Genomic DNA, 449 nt, shown 5'->3' with positions numbered 1-449 from the left:
GCGATGGTGAGCGATGGTGAGCGATGGTGAGCGACGGTGAGCGATGGTGAGCGATGGTGAGCGATGGTGAGCGATGGTGAGCGATGGTGAGCGATGGTGAGCGTGTAGACAGTAAATACATGGAGCAGTCAGACAGTCTCCCTGAAATGGTTCTGATTGGACAATAACAGCATCCATCCTTGACATGATTCTGGGGTTCTGTAGAACAAGCTAAGCAGGCAAATAACTAACAATAGCTAAGGAGGAATCTGTCAGAAATGGCGCCCTATTGCCTACCATATATAGTGTCGTACTTTTGACCAGAACCTTATCAGCCTTGGTCAAAAGTAATGTACAATATAGTGATTAGGGTGCCATTTCAGACGCAGCTGGTGTCTTGCTGTGTGATAAACACGCAGGGCGTGAAGGTGGTAACGCATCCTCGCGGCGCCGCAGATTGACAAGGTGAG

The sequence above is a fragment of the Oncorhynchus clarkii genome, chromosome 1 (assembly GCF_045791955.1).
Source record: "Oncorhynchus clarkii lewisi isolate Uvic-CL-2024 chromosome 1, UVic_Ocla_1.0, whole genome shotgun sequence".
Taxonomy (NCBI): Eukaryota; Metazoa; Chordata; class Actinopteri; order Salmoniformes; family Salmonidae; genus Oncorhynchus; species Oncorhynchus clarkii.
This window is presented reverse-complemented; position numbering follows the sequence as displayed.